This window comes from Ovis aries, chromosome 3, assembly GCF_016772045.2.
Source record: "Ovis aries strain OAR_USU_Benz2616 breed Rambouillet chromosome 3, ARS-UI_Ramb_v3.0, whole genome shotgun sequence".
Classification (NCBI taxonomy): Eukaryota; Metazoa; Chordata; class Mammalia; order Artiodactyla; family Bovidae; genus Ovis; species Ovis aries.
The window spans coordinates 41,572,292-41,590,449 of NC_056056.1; the positions used below are offsets into that span (position 1 = coordinate 41,572,292).

The 18,158-nt window shown below is 38.3% G+C and overlaps 1 non-coding gene across 1 annotated transcript; it reads left to right on the forward strand.

Moving 5' to 3' along the window:
- The first annotated feature begins 12,849 nt into the window (after window positions 1–12,849).
- Window positions 12,850–12,921, forward strand: TRNAW-CCA (transfer RNA tryptophan (anticodon CCA)). The gene has a single exon. It is a non-coding gene; the product is annotated as a tRNA-Trp (tRNA).
- The last annotated feature ends 5,237 nt before the right edge of the window (window positions 12,922–18,158 follow it).

Consider the following 18,158-nt stretch of genomic DNA (forward strand, 5'->3'; position numbering starts at 1 on the left):
TTACCAGCTCCCACAGTTTACTCAAATTCATGTCCATTGAGTCAGTGATGCCATCCAACCATCTCGTCCTCTGTTGTCACCACAACCATAGTTAATATCAGATGAAACCTAAATGGGGAGACTCAGGCCTCAGTTGCTAGCTAGAATTATTCTCTGGATCATCTCCTCTCTTCCTGGAAGAGTTCCATTGCCTAGAGATGGAAGGCACTTTTCACATCACAGAGGGAGGCGCTTTCCTCCTTTAAATATCAATCAGGTGGAAGAAGAAAGAGTAGAGCAGAGAGGTTAGCACTGTTAAGAATCACTCATGCTCCCCAGTGTATCTACAAACCTTTCGTCTGTAATGACTATCTTTTTGGAGTAATTAATGAAGGCAATGGCATCCCACTCCAGTACTCTTGCCTGGAAAATCCCATGGACGGAGGAGCCTGGTAGGCTACAGTCCATGGGGTCGCTAAGAGTTGGACACGACTGAGCGACTTCACTTTTACTTTTCACTTTCATGCATTGGAGAAGGCAATGGCAACCCACTCCAGTGTTCTTGCCTGGAGAATCCTGGGGACAGAGGAGCCAGGTAGGAGGCCATCTATAGGGTCGCACAGAGTCAGACACGACTGAAGTGACTTAGCAGCTAAGCAGCAGCCAGACAGAAAAAGTAAGGAAAGAACCACCCTCTCTCTTGTGGTGGTTAAAGTTACGTTCTAAAAAGTTCTTTTGGAGGGACTTCCCTGGTGGTCCACGGGCTGAAACCCCATGTTCCCAATACAGAGGTCTGGGGTTCGATCTCTGGATGAGGAACTAGATCCTGCATGCCACAACTAAGAATTTGCATGCCTTAACTAAAGAATCCACATGTCCCAGCTAAGACCCGGTGCAGTCAAATAAATAAATGTTAAAGAAAAATTAAAAATTGCTTTGGAGAACTATTCCATCAGTCCACTAGGTGTGGCTTGCTTTCTGTCAACTCTACCCTGTGGAGGTCACTAATCTTCAGTCATTAACATTCTCCAGTTCAGCAACAGAGGAAAGAAAAAAAAAAAATAGTAGGGAAAGAAAAAAAAAAAAAAAACCACCACGAAGAAAGGGTTCGAAAACAATGTGTTGGGGGTGGGGGTAGATTTGCATTATTTCCCACTTCAGCCTTTGTCTTCAAAGTCCTTTCTGCACAGTATTAAATGGTGTTTGGCTTTTCCCCATTTCTGTTTTTCTCCTTTTAGAGGGGAGAAGTCAATGAGATTTTTGAAAAGGCTCAGAATAGAGAGGTCACTTTTGAACAAATGACATGTAAGGCAAGATAAATTTACATTTTTCGGACCTCATGGAAAAACAAGGCCAGCTTTGTCTGGGATTCTCTGACAAGTCATTGAAGGCAAGCATCGACTGCCCACTGGTCGTGATGGAGCCAAACCCAGAGAAACATGAGCTAAAACGAGTTTCTCTGTGACCGTAGGTTGATCATCCCCAACTTCCCACAAAGGCCTTTCATTCCCATCTGGAGTGAATATAGGATAACCTAGATGGGCCAGCCCCTCAGTCACCAAGCAAAACTCTTGACATTTGCCTAATTATCTTTTCTCATCATCAGTCATTTCTTGAAGTCTCAGCTTCATTCAGATGCCAGGTATTTCCGAAATTAATCATGTCACTGAAAGCGGCATCTTTTCATGTAAATGGACTTTATTATGTGGATCAGAACACCCCCCTCCTTTGAGCAGTGAAAGCCCATTTGTAGAGAAAGTGTCTGAAATCTGACATGCTGCCTTCCCAAGAAAGATTCTTACTGTTGACCTCCCAGCAAGCACCAAGCATCAGTCACTGTGAGTGTGACTGTGAGTGTGAGCATGTGTATGTGCGTGCATGTGTGTGTGCGTGCATGTGTGTGTGCTTGTGTGTGTAGCTAAGAGCCTGGGGCTGGCTGCATGCTAATTTGCCCCATTGTTTCAGGGTGACTGCCTTTCCAGTATTTAGGAACAAAGCCTTTTTGCATAAGCCCCTACATACAATTATTTTATACTTACTTCAAGGACCATCATCCTAACTTCATTGAAACTATAGCAGGGACACGCCAAAGTTTCTTTGTCTCCTTTTAAGGCTGCAGATTACAGATAGGGCAGATACCAACACACTCCCCTTTCATTTGAAAGCATTTTTTAAATGTTTGAGGACCCTGCACTTCTTTTACGCGTGACTTTGCTCAGCCTTTTTGAATTCAGGAAGAGGAGGAGGAAAATGCCTGTAAGAATTTGGTTAAGTGCCATCAGATTCAGTTTTCAGGTGTACAACATTTAGACATAAAGAATGGGGAAATGAGGAATAGAAAGCAAGAAATTCCTACTTGTAGAAGTATCACCAAACTGTAACATGGTCTCTAAAAGGGTTACATACTCAGCTTCACAGCACTGGCTGGGATGTTATCTAATTAGCAATAAGAATGTCTGACGACCAACCAAGTCCAGTAAGGCCGCTCCTGTGTGTATAGTGACACGTGGGGAAAGTTTTTCCTACATCTCAGAATCACTTTTCTTTTGTCCTGTTCCTTAACAACCCAGTGTTAATGATGGGGTATTTTTCCTCTGGGAGGAGTACTGAAGAGATATTAATTACCTGCAACCCTCCTCTTTTGTGGAAATAAAATTAATGTTGTGACATAAACTGACAAAAACCAGGAAATTAAAAGTTAAGGCTGAGACTCCTTCATGATGTTTTCCCTTTTTTGGTCATTGCAAAATGAATATAGGGAGGATAATTCGCTAGAGGAAAGACTGGATCATGGAGTTCACCAAGAAAGAGGAAAAAATCATTTTTAAAAATCTCTTTGGCTCTCTTCAATACCAACTTGGCTTTGTCTGACAAACAGAAGCAAATTTTTTAAAAAACAAACTTGTTGCACAATTTGCTAGGGTTTGGAACCTAACCTGATCCCAAGCTGTATATTTACATCTGGGTGGTCAGGTAAACAAGGGTAAAATTTTCAGTTCATATTGTTCTAAGAAATAGATTTTAAAAACACTGGTTAGTGGATAAGAATGGTCTTCTGAAGACATCTCACATGATTTCCCATTGATAATTGCTGTTTCATTTGACAGAAATGTTTAAGCATGTTTAAGTCTTCCTAAATTCAACATTACAGATAATGTAGTAAGGATTGTGTGTTTTCAAATTTGTTAGTGCCAATTTCACACTTTATTTAGGTTTCCTTAGTTTCTATCAATTGTTTTAAAAGTATCTTACTTTAAAAGGTAAAAACTATCATGAATAAAATAAACTACAAGGATATATAGTACAAGACAGGGAAATTAGCCAATATTTTATAATAACTATAAATGAGGTATAACTTTTAGACTGTGAACCACTATATTATACACCCATAACTTATATAATAGTGTATCTCAACAATGCTTCAATAAAAAAAGTCACTTCTGCTCATCCACTTCATTTTCGTGAATCTGAAGTCTTTCTGAAACCAAGGGAAAACAAAACCGCCTCTTCATAGTCTTCAAAAAAGCTAAGCAATACTTTTTTCGTCATTTTGAACAGCTAGACACTCAAGAAAGTCAAGAATGTCCTAAACTGGAATTGGTAGAAAGCACAGATGGTCTTGAAAATACAGTTTTGGAGTGTTGCATCAACATCCAAAGTCCTATAGGAAAAACAAATGCGAAAATCAACTTTTGAGAGGCTGTATTTCAGAGAGGACTCAACCCCTCCATTCTTTTGTAGCGTTTGAAGATTAGCCAAAAGAGAGAAAAGGGAGTGTAAATTCTAGGATGAAGCTTTAGGCTATAGGCCAGAAACTGTGAACATTCATCTTCCCCCCACCTCCTTTTCTGAGAAGAATGTTTCTGGGGAAGAAGTTTCACGAGGGGCTTGTACTTCTAAGGACTTTCCTGAACTTCACCTTCCTCTTCGCATCTGCCTTCAGTCATATTAATCTTGGGTTCCTGTCATCTTTTGGCTGCCCTCTCACAAATGCAAACAACTCATTCTGGCGCATAGGAACGCCCTGTTTCGCCATCTTTTCTATTTGGATATACCATTTCCACTTTACCTTACTTTGCAGCAACAACACCACCTCCTGGGTCACTCGTGATTTCCATAGGTGTCCACATAACATAGGAGAAAGTAGCTAAACCTCAAAAAGAATTGTTAACCGTAATAATTAGATTCTAAGTTTCTTGAAGACAAGCTTCTCAAATTCAATGGCAGTTCTTACAAAATCAAAGGGCAGGCCACATGGTCTTACAAAGGATACCTTTATGATGGATGAATTTATCCAAATAGAAAAAAAATGACACGGCAAACAAATGTAACATGGTATCCTGGCGGGGATCTTAGAAAAGCAAAAGTACATTAGAGGAAAACTGAATAAAATGTGAAATTGGCACTAACAACCTAGGAAAAAAAATCTTTGTTATGTTATCTATAATATTGCACCTAGTAGTACTTATAAAAATGTTTAAAATTTCTGTCAAGGAAAACAATTATCAGTGGGGAAATTATGTGAAATGTCCACAAGAGACTATCCTTGGCCACTAAACAATAATTTGTATTTATTTTTTACAATAATATGAGCTGAAAATGTTATCCTTGTTCTCCTGACCACACATATGTATTAATAGATACACAGGGATCAGGTCAGCACTCAAACCCTAGCAAATGGTCAATTGTTTTTTTAAAAAAATTTTCTTATATTTGTGAGACTCAAACCCAAGACTGATGGGAAAGGTGGGTTGTGTTTTAATGGAAGTGGCATACCTAGGAATTTGGGGAGTTGGCAACATTCTGGATAAGAGGGTGTAGGAGGGTCTTTGACAGCAGTGCAAATCATCTAATGTAATTATCAAGGGGGGCTGTCAGAACACAGGGAGCAAAGCAGAGTTTAGCTCTGATATCAGTTAAATTCGTCATCAGGAATTCCAAAATTATTCTGATTTGCAGTCTTATTCCTGGACTGAGGGTTTTTGTTGTTGTTGTTGTTGTTTGTTTTTTGTTTTTTTTTTTTAGAGAGAGAGGAGGGTTTATAAGCACCAGAGCCCTCTCTTCTCTCTCTATAGCTACTCTGAAGAAGAAGAAAAATTTTCCTGCAAAGTCAAGTCAAGACTTTAAGAATTGGGTCTGCAGATCCCATCCAAAGTGTCTGGAGCTTAAGGGCCTTTCTGTGCCATAGTCCTTGTCTTTAGAGTTCAGAGGATGGAAATGTCATTGTATAATCTGATATCTCAGAGCTAAACACTGTTTATCACTTTGGACCTCTATTTCTAGACTGTGAAGTTCCCCAACTCTTTTTTTTATAAATTAAAAACCCAAATTATTGTTCTTTCAAAAAGCAATATTCCTAAAGAATTTGGTAAGCTTCAAGAATCATACTGACCATCATACTAGCCATTTCTAACATGGCTCCAAAATTGAATTAAATAGCATTTTTCTTGCTTCTTAATCATCCTAAAACCAGGGAATCTGTAGTTTCATTGTCTACCTTAATTTCAAATGAATAACAATCTCAGAGCCCAGGAGGAAACATTTGTTGCTTTTCATCTTTCCTAAACTGGAATAGTTATAGCAATATTGAGAACAATTTCACACTTTATCCAAACCTCTCCTCAAATCTATTCAGGGTTCAGCCCTAACTAGTGCATAAGAAAATTAAATAGTTTCTCTACCTCTGAAGAAATAGTCCATACATTTCAGTCAGGTCACCAGCATAATGACAAAGGACCTGTTTGTGAAATATCACCCATAATCAGGAGAAACTTGGGAATATGCATCATCTTATAGCTTCACAGTCCATCTTTTCCTCTGCATATTTTTAATAAGAATGGTGGAGGAAAATCATGCAAATTTAGTTATTAGACTATTCTAGGTCGATGGTTTGTTCCTGTTACTTTGTTGCTAAGTCATGCCCAACTCTTTGCAACTCCATGGACTGTAGCCCTCCAGGTCTTTCTGTCCATGGGATTTTCCAGATGAAGAATACTGGAGTGGGTTGCCAATATTCTTCTCCAGGGGATCTTCCCAACCCAGGGATCAAACCCACATCTCCTGTATTGGCTTCCCTTTACCACTGAGCCGGCAGGGAAGCCCCAGTTCTATGGTGGTTTATGACAATAGATATGCTGCTAAAATGTATATGTAAATCCTTTCCCTCTTTTTAGTTTTTGGTAAACTCAGTCTTGATTTTACATTTAATTTATTGAATTTCAGAAATTGCAGTTCTTTAGTCTGAAAAATCTTCCTTTTTTACAGTTAATAAATTCTTCAGGATTATTTCAAGATATTTAATTCACTGAAGATTCTCCGATGTGTATACAGTACTGTGCTGAGAATCAGACAAGAGCTGGCCTTGGGGAACTCATGCTTTTGAGGGAGAGCTATAAAATCACACACACACACACAGATTTTTAATAAAAACTCTGTTTCTTCATAAAAGCAGTCTAGCCTATTGTTAAGGTTAGGGTTTCATTGCCAAACTATCTGTGCTCCAGGCCTTGGTCTGTCACCAACTAGCTGTGAGGCCTTGTTTGTTTTCCTCAGATGTATAATAGAACCTAGTCAATTATATTCAGCAAGAACAATGGCTGTGACCTAATAGATATTGAGTTAACATTAGCTAATATTGTTTACACAACTATGGACAGAAATAATAATACTAATTTTTCTATAAGATGATTGGGAACGTTAGATGGCTTCAGGAATTTGAAGTTCTTAGATGCTGTCATTATTATAATCAGCATTAGAGATGTATTATCAAAGTACTATAAGGAGGTTGAGGGTTAATTTATTAGACGGAGAGTGTTGGCAAAGGTAGGAAGAGAAATCCAAAGTTCTCTAAAGGATGAGCAGGATTTTGCTATGCAAAAAAAAGAGGAGGGCTTTTCTGGCAAAGACAAATGAAAACAGTCTGAGCAAACTTCCTGAGAGAGGATAAGGCGTTTTGGGTAGATGTGTTTTCCCAGGTTGCACTAGCGGTAAAGAATCTGCCCTCCAATGCGGGAGACATAAAGAGACATGGGTTTGATCCCTGGGTTGGGAAGATTTTCTGGAGAAGAAAATGGCAATCCACTCCAGTATTGCTGCCTGGAGAATCCCATGAACAGAGGAGCCTGGTGGGCTTCAGTCCATGGGGTCACACAGACTTGGACATGACTTAGCGACTTAGCACACATGCACAATTGGAGGGCCATAGGTGAAGGCTTAGGAGAGGAATCTGAAAGTTAGTCAGGAAAAGTGTATTTAGATCTCATTATTGAAGGCCTTCAGTAGTCTGCATAAATAGTTAAACAAACAAATATATGAACTTCATCCCTGTAAACATTTTGAAGTGTCTTTTTTAATGAGAAGAGTCATGTGATGGAATCATTTTAGATAACATTGGTAGCAGCATGGAAAGTGAATCAGACAAAAAGTATAGAAGCAGAAAGTCGAGCCACAGCAATAGTGTGGTTAAAGGATTAGGTGATAAGCAAACAGGAGATGCATAAAGTGCTTGGCATGGAACCTACAGATCAATAAAACATGTTAAGATCTTATTTGGAGTCTAGCTGGAAAAAATCTTTTTAAAAACATTTATAACATTTATAAGACAATTGTAAAGATGGGTAGTGACTAGAAATTCTATGAATTAAGAAGTTATTACTATTTTTAGAAGTGAGGGTAGTACTATAGTGTTGTTGTTTTTTAAGAGTCCCTATCTCATAGGGAAATATATTGACTAATTTATAGATAAAGTTACATAATGCCTAAGATTTGCTTCAAAGGTGATTTGGGATATGGAGCAGGATTGATTTGGGGGTCTGGAAAACGGTTGCATGTGATTTGTTATAGTTTCCTGTGTACTTGTATGTATGCCTAAATTCTCCATAATTAAAAACTTTTTTTAAAAAAATAGGAAGAATGCTTTAGCAATGGGACCCTAAAAGAAGAGGTGGATATCAGAGCCATGGCAGAGGTAGAAATCAAAGATACTGGCAGTTATTTGGAAGAAGAGATGGAGAAACAGGATTTAAATTTAATCCCAGATTTCTAGTTTCAGTGACAAGTTGGTTGATAATGGCCATGACCTGGAAAATAATACTGTGATCTCTCTGAAGAAAGTTTTTAACAGTTTGCAAACTGCTCCTGAGTTTGCTATTTTATTTAATCCTCAGAACAGCTCTTTGAGATAATACTTCCATTTGACAGATAAGGAAATTAAAGCTCATGAATTTAAAATATTCAAATAGCGAGATAGGTTTTAGGGTGAAAGACAGTAAATGGAAGCAGGGTCACTTCCTCTGAGGAAAAATATTCAATTATGTTTTATGACTGTGGTGGTACAAAGTATGTGCTAATATGACATATTAAGACATTTTTCTTTGGCCTAGAAGTTCACTTTTTATTTTAGTTTTTAAAAAAATTAAGACAGTTTCTGTGGACCCCTAAAAGTATTGTGGCACTTGGCACCACGTGTAATACATAGGTGGCTTTGAATGGAGGGTGAGGACTTCAGGACTCTTTGAATGGGAAATACATTCTCCAGAGTCATCCCCGTGAATAGCTCATATTATGACAATTAAAAACTTAGGCAAACTTGAAGAGCTCTGTTTTTAATTTTTTTTTATTTTTAATTGATATATAGTTGTTATACAGTATTATATGTGACTGTTGTACAGTAACATACTGTTATTCAAATTTTTTAAATATTATACTCTATTTATAGTTATTATAATATATTGGCTATATTCCCTGTGTTGTGCAATGTATTCTTGTAGCTAATTTTTTACATGATAGTTTGTACCTCTTATTCCCCTACCTCTATATTGCCCCTTCCCCCTTCCCTCTCCCCACTAGTCTGTACTTCATATCTATGAATCTGTTTCTTATTTGTTATATTCATTATTTTTTAGATTCCACACATACATGTGTCATACAGCACTTATCTTTCTCTGTCTGACTTATTTCACTTTAGCATAATACCATTTAAGACCATTTGTGTTGCTGCAATTGACAAAATTGTATTCTTTTTCATGGCTGAGTAGTATTCCATTGTGCATGCATATATGCATGTACTATGCATACAAATAAATACACACACACAATAAACATTGGTGTTCATGTATCTTTTCAAATTAGTGGTTTTGTTTTTTGCATGTATATACCCAGGAGTGGAACTGTAGATTGTATTGTAGTTCTACTTTTAGTTTTTTGAGAAACCTCCATATTGTTTGGCATAGTGGCTACACCAATTTACATTCCCACCAACAGTGTATGAGGGTTCCCTTTTTGAGGCAGCAATGCATTTTAAAGATCTACCATTTAATGATCTCATTCTCTGTTGCCTTAAAGAGATATATGCCTTCCTGATGTCGAAAATGCCCTTAGAAGGTTTATAAATATAATTTCCTTGACTGTAGAGTAATCATTCTCATTTGATAGCTTACAATTTTACATTAAAATGTGAGGTGTCAAGATGACATTATTCTTGCATTAAAATGGCAATTTCTTCAGCAATCTCTTTGTAACACCCCTTTTCAACCTTCCAGATCACGCAATGGACATCACATGCAGGGAACTTAAAAGCCTAGAAAGGGGAACATTAAACTTAAATCTTGATGATTATTCTCTGGCAAGTTCATGTTGGGGTGTTGACATACAAATTAGAGTCTAGTTAAAATGTTAAAAATCTCATTTGAAAAATTCCTGAACACCATTCATAGCCAATCATTCTTTGAAGAATTTCCCTTCCAAGCTCTACTGTAAAGAGAAAAATAAAGGAATAATAAAGATGAGGGATATTTATTTTAGTTTAGTAATGTGTGACTTCTCTGTTATTTTCATCAAAAAATCTGGTTCTCTAATGATAATCGTTGCATCATCATTTTAGTTACTCATGAAGCTGAACTTTAGGTTTGGTTTTGTTTGAGCGTTCATGTTGCTTAACTGAACTCAATGAGTGCTGTCCTTTTTACTTCTGAAAAATTATTTAGAATCATAGACTATTATATCCTGGGGGAACCGTTCATTCCTTTTCATTGTGATACTTCTCATTGACTATAAGCCACTCTCTGATCCTTCACCAGCCTCCGTATATAAACACACAGACCTCTCATAAATTCCTTTTTCAATTATTTTTTGAAAATTGCTTCAACATAAGACAATTTTTGCATATTTTACCAGAAAGAGAAGATTCTATTGATCCTGTGGCTTGACATTTTAAAATGTCGAGTTCTGCTGCTCTATGTGAGATAAGGTATGTTTTCTCATTTTTATTGCAGTTATTTTCTTTTCATTGATGGAATAATTTTTCCAGTTATCAGTTAGTGCATATACGGTGAGAACCATCCCTGCCCCTCCATTCTTTCCATTAGCCATGTTGTCGATATTTCACCCCTAGAACATCAGCCATCTAAGTTGTCTTGGGCTCCAGAACAATTGTGGTCAACCCACAAATCTTCCTGCCTAGGATGGCAATACTCCAGATTGATTTCTTCAGGATCTGCTTCTCAGGGAATGCAAGATTTAAGGGGCAACAAAATGGGCCTCAGTTCAGTTCAGTCATGCAGTTGTGTCCAAATCTTTGCAACCCCATGGACTGTAGCACACCAGGCTTCCGTGTCCACAACCAACTTCCAGAGCTTACTCAAACTCATGTCCATCGCATCGGTGATGCCATCTAACCATCTCATTTTCTGTCATCCCCTTCTCCTCTCACCATCAATCTTTCCCAGAATCAAAGTCTTTTCAAATAAGTCAGTTCTTCGCATCAGGTGGCTAAAGTATTGGAGTTTCAGCTTCAGTATCCGTCCTTTCAATGAATATTCAGAACTGATTTCCTTTAGGATGGGCTGGTTGGAACTCCTTGAACTCCAAGGGACTCTCAAGAGTCTTCTCCAACACCACAGTTGAAAAGCATCAATTCTTTGGCACTCAGCTTTCTTTATAGTCCAACTCATACATCCATACACGACTACTGGAAAAACCATAACTTTGACTTCAGAAGGACCTTTGCTGGAAAAGTAATGTCTCTGCTTTTTAATATGCTATCTAGGTTGGTCATAACTTTTCTTCCAAGGAGCAAGCATCTTTTAATTTCATGGCTGCAGTCACCATCTGCAGTGATTTTGGAGCCAAAAAAATCAAATCTCTCACTGTTTCCATTCTTTCCCCATCTATTTGCCATGAGGTGATGGGACCAGATGCCATTATCTTAGTTTTCTGAATGTTGAGTTTTAAGCCAACTTTTTCACTCTTCTTTTTCACTTTCATCAAGAGGCTCTTTAGTTCTTCTTCACTTTCTGCCATAAAGGTGGTGTCATCTGCATATCTGAGGCTATTGATACTTCTCCTGGCAGTCTTGCTTTCAGTTTGTGCTTCATCTGCTCACCATTTCTCATGATATACTCTGCATAGAAGTTCAATAAGCAGGGTGACAATATACAGCCTTGACGTACTCCTTTTTCTGTTTGGAACCAGTGTATTGTTCCATGTCCAGTTCTAACTGTTGCTTCTTGAGCTGCATACAGATTTCTCAGGAAGCAGGTAAGGTTTTCTGGTATTCATACTGTTGAAGCCTGACTTGAAGAATTTTGAGCATTACTTTGAAATGAAAGTGAAAGAGGAGAGTGAAAAAGTTGGCTTAAAACTCAACATTCAGAAAATTAAGATCATGCCATCTGATCCCATTACTTCATGGCAAATAGATGGGGAAACAGTGGAAATAGTGGCAGATTTTATTTTGGGGGGCTCCAAAATCACTGGAGATGATGACTACAGCCATGAAATTAAAAGATGCTTGCTCATTGGAAGACAAGTTATGACCAACCCAGACAGAATATTAAAAAGCAGGGACATTACTTTGCCAACAAAGTTCCATCTACTCAAAGCTATGGTTTTTCCAGTAGTAATGTATGGATGTGAGAGTTGGACTATAAAGAAAGCTGAGCACCAAAGAATTGATGCTTTTGAACTGTGGTTTTGGAGAAGACTCTTGAGAGTCCTTAAACTGCAAGGAGATTCAACCAGTCCATCCTAAAGGAAATCAGTACTGAATGTTCATTGGAAGAACTGATGCTGAAGCTGAAACTCCAATTCTTTGGCCACCTGATTTGAAGAACTGACTTATTGGAAAAGAACCTGATGCTGGGAAAGATTGAAGGCAGGAGGAGAAGGGGATGACAGAGGATGAGATGGTTGGATGGCATCACGAACTCAATGGACATGAGTATGAGTAAACTCTGGGAGTTGGTGATGGACAGGGAGGCCTGGCGTGCTGCAGTTCATGGGGTCACAAAGAGTCAGACATGACTGAGTGACTGAATTGAACTGACCTCGCTAGTATGTGAGATGAGTACAACTGTGTGGTAGTTTGAGCATTCCTTGGCATTGCCTTTCTTTGGGATTGGAATGGAAACTGACCTTTCTCAGTCCTGTGGCCACTGCTGAGTTGCTGGCATATTGACTGCAGCACTGTCACAGCATCATCTTTTAGGGTTTGAAAAGGCTCAACTGGAATTTCAACACCTCCACTAGCTTTGTTCCTAGTGATGCTTCTTAAGGCCACTTTATTTCACATTCCAAGATGTCTGACTCTACATGACTAATCACACCATCGTGGTTATCTGGGTCATGAAGATCTTTTTTGTATAATTATTCTGTGTATTCTTGCCACCTTTTCTTAATATCTTCTGCTTCTATTAGGTCCATACCATTTCTGTCCTTTATTGTGCCCATCTTTGCATGACATTTTCCCTTAGTATCTCTAATTTTCTTGAAGAGATCTGTACTCTTCCACTCTATTGTTTTCCTCTATTTCTTTGCATTGATCTCTGAGGAAGGCTTTCTTATTTTTATAGCTTTCTTTTCTCTTCATGGGCTTCCCTGGTGGCTCAGAGGTTAAAGCGTCTGCCTCCAATGCAGGAGACCCGGGTTCGATCCCTGGGTTGGGAAGATCCCTTGGAGAAGGAAATGGTAACCCACTCCAGTATTCTTGCCTGGAGAATCCCAGGGACAGAGGAGCCTGGCAGGCCACAGTCCACGGGGTCGCAAAGAGTCGGACACGACTGAGCCACTTCACTTCACTTTTCTCTTCTTGCTATTCTTTGGAACTCTGCATTCAAATGGGTATATCTTTCCTTTTCTCCTTTGCCTTTCACGTCTTCTCTTTTCTCAGCTATTTGTAAGGACTCCTCAGGCAACCATTTTGTCTTTTTTTCATTTCTTTTTCTTGGGGATGGTCTTGATCACTGCCTCCTATACAATGTCACGAACCTCAGTCCATAGTTCTCCAGGCACTCTGTCTATCAGATCTAATCCCTTGAATTTATTTGTCACTTCCACTGTATGTATAATCGTAAGGGATTTGATTTAGGTCATACCTCTATGATCTAGTGGTTTTCCCTATTTTCTTCTATTTAAGTCTGAATTTGGCAATACAGAGTTCATAATATGAGCCACCGTCAGCTCCCAGTCTTGGTTTTGCTGACTGTATAGAGCTTCTCCATCTTTGGCTGCAAAGAATATAATCAATCTGATTTTGGTATTGACCATCTGGTGCATTCTATGTGTAGAGTCTTCTCTTGTGTTGTTGGAAGACGGTGTTTGCTATGACCAGTGTGTTCTCTTGGCAAAACTCTTTTAGTTTTTGACTTGCTTCATTTTGTACTCCAAGGCCATATTTTCCTGTTATTCCAGGTATCTCTTGACTTCCTACTTTTGCATTCCAGTCCCCTATAATGAAAAGGATATATTTTGGGGTGTTAGTTCTATAAGGTCTTGTAGGTATTCATAGAACTATTCAGCTTCAGCTTGTTCATTGTTACTGGTCGGGGCATAGACTTGGGTTATCATGATATTGAATGGCTTGCCTTGGAAACAGATCACTCTGTAGTTTGTGAGACTGCATCCAAGTACTGCCTATTGGACTCTCTTGTTGACTATGATAGCCACTCCATTTCTTCTAAGGGATTCTTGCCAACAGTAGTAGATATAATGGTCCTCTGAGTTAAATTCACCCATTCCACTCTATTTTAGTTTGCTGATTCCTAAAATGTCGATGTTCATTCTTGCCATCTCCTGTTTGACCACTTCCAGTTTGCTTTGATTCATGGACCTAACATTCCAGAAAAGGCCTGGCTCAGAGTAAAAGTGGCTTTCCAAGAATATTCGACATTTCTGGATGGTTGGAATGGGCAAGAAGATCCAAGTTGGAAAAACCATCAATCTATTTAGTTTATAATTCATAGGGTTTCATGTCTTTGCTTTACTACATGCAGTAACGTATTCAACTTGAGTATCTTGAAATGATACCATTTTAAATGGGAAAGGGGTGGAGTAGGAAGCTAGAGAGACTAGCTTGAACAGAATATACTAATACACATGCACGCACATATACACACACACACAAAATCTCCTTAAACCTATTGCCTATATTGGGAAGTAAAAATTTATAAAAGAGAGGCAGACATAAAAGAAGAAATTGTTTATTCATTTGTTTGCCTTTATAAAACTCATTTGGGAGAAGCATCCATATATATACATCAGTTATTCAGCTTGTTCCAGTTACATTGATGTTGGAGATGTCCTTTGTTAGAAATTAATGTGTGTAATAAAGTTTTACATTTTTCATATGTTCTGAAGTATATGAGCTATATTTCTTTTGACTGCATAATTACTTTTTGTACACAAGAAAAATGAGGTGTTTAGCCCTAAGTAAATAACCTCGAAACAAACCAAGAGTAGTAGTTACATTCTTTTCATCTCCTAGGCTGTATACAATAAATATTTCCAGAAACTTTTTAAGTTACATTATTGTGACTTGTTGCAAAAAAAAAAAAGAAAAAGTCCAAAACCCCAAAACAAAACTCTTTTATTTAATCAGAACTAAACTCAGACAAAAATATGTACCACTCTATATTAATATTTTGTTGTTTGTTGAGAATTGAGACTAATTACCGTTATCAGGTTTTTTTCCTGGTTTATGTTAATTTCCAAAGTATTTTCCCTTTATACTGCAAAAGCATCTCTTACTCAGAATAAATGTTTTGGGAAATAAAACTATAGATTTATGGCACTTTAAGTAATTTATTTTTTTGGATAGTTGTTTCACTAATTCCTAAATGTTTGTAGAGTAGAATGTTATCAATAAAATGTTGCTATATTGATCAAAGTTTCTATTTTTTGCATAAACTGCATCTTTAAGGCTAAGCATTTAGCTGCTTCTAAACAATGGGGAAGGCAATGGCACCCCACTCCAGTAGTCTTGCCTGGAAAATCCCATGGATGGAGAAGGCTGGTAGGCTGCAGTCCATGGGGTCGCGAAGAGTCAGACACGACTGAGCGACTTCACTTTTACTTTTCTCTTTCATGCATTGGAGAAGGAAATGGCAACCCACTCCAGTATTCTTGCCTAGAGAATCCCAGGGATGGGGGAGCCTGGTGGGCTGCCGTCTATGGGGTCGCAGAGTCGGACACGACTGAAGCGACTTAGCAGCAGCAGCAGCAGCAGCAAACAATGGGGCTGCTCTCTTTAATAAAGGAAACTACCTCTGTCATTCACAACTTGAAGAATCAATTTGGGTCTTTAAAAATACTTATGTGTAAAATCTCAAAGTAGGAAGGGGGTAGACAGTGTTACAAAAGCTAACAGACTTTTTGAGACCCCTAACCCTTTCTGGTAGCTGGCTGCACTATAATTACCAAACCACCTGTTTGCTTTTCTCTCTGCAGTAGCACCTATTACAACCTTGACTTTCTAAAATGTATTATTATTGAATTTATTAGAGAAGTTCTAAGTTTTCCCAAGCTTAAATAAACCAGGAAAATATTGACATTTTAAGTTACTCATGATGGACTCTATATAAATATTCATGTCATCTATTTTCCCCTCATCTTGAGTAACAATGACTGTAACTCAGGGTTTCTTTTATAAGGAAAAAAAAAAACAACTATAGTGTTTTTTTAACTCCTTCTTTAATTCCTAGATGACAATTTGTGTATATATGGGCAGCCTGTGCACGTAAAAATATAGAACAAGAGAGGAGATGTCATAATCCATATATTAATAACAAAATCTCTATAAACTAGAATTCTCAGTAATTTGATTATTTCTTACTTCTTGGAATTTAAATATTTTTAATAAATGGTTGTCTGTTTATAATAAATAAAGCTATTAATGTCTTAAAATATTGTTCCTAAGTTTCTCATAAAATTTGAAAAGAGTTGGGGTTTTTTTCATCTCTTTGCAAAACAGAAAGCATTACCTTTCTTCTAGAAATTGTGTCTGTATTGAAGACAGTGAGAACAAATGGGGTGATCTGGTCAGAGTAAAAAACAATGAAGATAAAAGATCAGTAGGGAACTGTATCAGGAGGTAACTGTTTTTAAAAAGTTGGAAAAGAGAAAACCAATATAAATAATTAGAAAAAATTGATCTCAACATCTTGCCAAAAAAGGGGCTAGCATGAGGAATGATGGCAAGGATCTTTCATTAGTTGAGGTTTGCTTGTTTGCTCATTAATTTTTTGAGGAACATGCATAGAGATGATTTTAGTACAGTACCTGCATCAAACACTGAGAGAAGTGGAGAGATTAAAGAGAGAGATTATTTTAAGTTTCCAAGTACTGCGAGTTTCCAGAAGGGTCATTCTCTGCAATAATGGAGAAAAGCCTTAAAATTAAGTGTTACTCCTCAGGAATGCAGTACATCTGACTCTGCCTTGAAATATAACCGAGAGAGAGAGAGAAAAGGAAAATGATTAAGACCAGAGAGACTGACTCATCCTCTTTGCCTTGTTAGTGAGCATCTGCCATTGATACAGAAGCTTCTGATCAGGCTGGTGAGTTATCAACACGCATGTTAAGTCACTTTAGTCATGTTCGGCTCTTTGCAACCCTATGCACTGTAGCCAATCAGGCTCCTCCATCCATGGTTTTCTCCAGGCAAGAATATTGGAGTAGATTGTCATGCCCTCTTCCAAGGGATCTTCTCCATCCAGGGATCAAATCTGCATTTCATGTTGCCTGCATCAACAGGCGGGTTCTTTAGCACTAGCGCCACATGGGAAGCCCATAGGTGGTTAATAGACTTGTTTTTTTCCATATACCCTTGCTAACACACATCACCAGTTCTTGGACTCTAAATTTTGCTAAGAGGTGTAACCCATCATTCCTATCCCCATCTTCTCACATATTCACTTTTAGATAGTAATTTAAAAGTCTTCGGCGTCTTCTAGCGTTCATTGAAAGAAGTCCCAGGCTCCTTACCTGGTACTCCCTGCCTTTGCAACTCTCACCACTCCCCAACACAAACCCTTCTGCATTCAAATCAAATGTCTCTGAATTAAATACCACCTTCTCATCATCCATAAATTCCTAACTTACTCCTATCTTTCCAATTTTGCCAATCTTGCCAGAGATACCTTTTCTAGATTCCTCTGTAACCTACCATTCCATATTACATTGAAGATCACCCCACAATTCCACACCACACTAAACAACCCCTCCCCCAAACCCTTGCAGACTAGTGTTTAAACTCCGTTTATTAGTTTCCCTATATCCACGCTTTGATAACACATTTCTCACCTCTGTATCTGGACCTGGATCTGGTCTCTTGGAATGAGCATCCCTAAGACAGAGAGAAAACACAGTGTAGAATGCTCTGCAAAGCCACATTATATGAATTACTTGTGGGGCTTCCTGCCTCCCTTTTATCCTCATCCTGCAGCCAAGAGAACTGGAACACTGTTCCAGAAGAGTGACCTAAGTGTTCACATCTGGCTCACCTTCCTTCCAGACTGCAGTGCTGCAAGCCTGGAGCTGTTCAAGGGAATTAAGCAAAAAGACTCTCTGCTTCTATCCTCTTCCCACCTCCTATTGCCTCCTCCATGTCCCTCTACACGGTTCCAATTTAGACTTGGATCAGTTAACTTGATGGCTTCCCTTATGTCCTATAGCAATTAAAAACATAAATAACACCAACACTGTCATCCCTCCTCATGATGAAGGTACGTTTATTTTTCCTTTCAGTAAGAAAAAAAAACAAATTTCACACTTTGGGTTTGTTTACTGGAAAGAATCCAAAGACAGAGCTGTAAGACAGAGGACAGAGTTTGAAATGATGACTTGTCTGTTTATACATGAGTAATCGGCCAAGCTGCACTGGCGCTGTGGGATGGTGACTTGCAGGT